This window comes from Mastomys coucha, unplaced genomic scaffold, assembly GCF_008632895.1.
Source record: "Mastomys coucha isolate ucsf_1 unplaced genomic scaffold, UCSF_Mcou_1 pScaffold12, whole genome shotgun sequence".
Lineage (NCBI taxonomy): Eukaryota > Metazoa > Chordata > Mammalia > Rodentia > Muridae > Mastomys > Mastomys coucha.
This window is the reverse complement of record NW_022196894.1, coordinates 58,359,486-58,359,987: the sequence shown is the minus strand read 5'-3', so window position 1 is coordinate 58,359,987 and position 502 is coordinate 58,359,486.

The window sequence follows — 502 nt, the reverse complement described above, 5'->3', positions numbered from 1 at the left end:
AGCAAGATTTTAAGACCCTTATGTTGTATACTGCAAGACACTGTCACAAACAAACAAGCTGACAGTGTATATAGATTGTAAAATGTTGGACCTATTTCTCTAATTACCAAATTAGAGAGATCATTGGATGACAATTAACAAATTTCCAATTCCTCATATTGGGGATTTCAATCAATTAGGATATGTTGGTAATATTAATTTTCAAATCAATATATTAAGAAAAAGTAATTGTCACTTCCTGTTATTTTTGTTGTAAGAGGTGGAATTAGGTTTGTGTGGATTTGTTGAAAGATTACCTTCTTGCTTCTTCTAGGGTGTAGTTTTGCTCCTTACACTGATATTTTCCATCTATTATCCTTTGTAGAGCTGGATTTGTGGAAAGATATTGTGTAAATTTTGCTTTGTCATGGAATATCTTGATTTCTCCATCTATTGTAATTGAGAGTTTTACTGGGTATAGTAGTCTGGGCTGGCATTTGTATTCTTGTAGGGTCTGTATGAC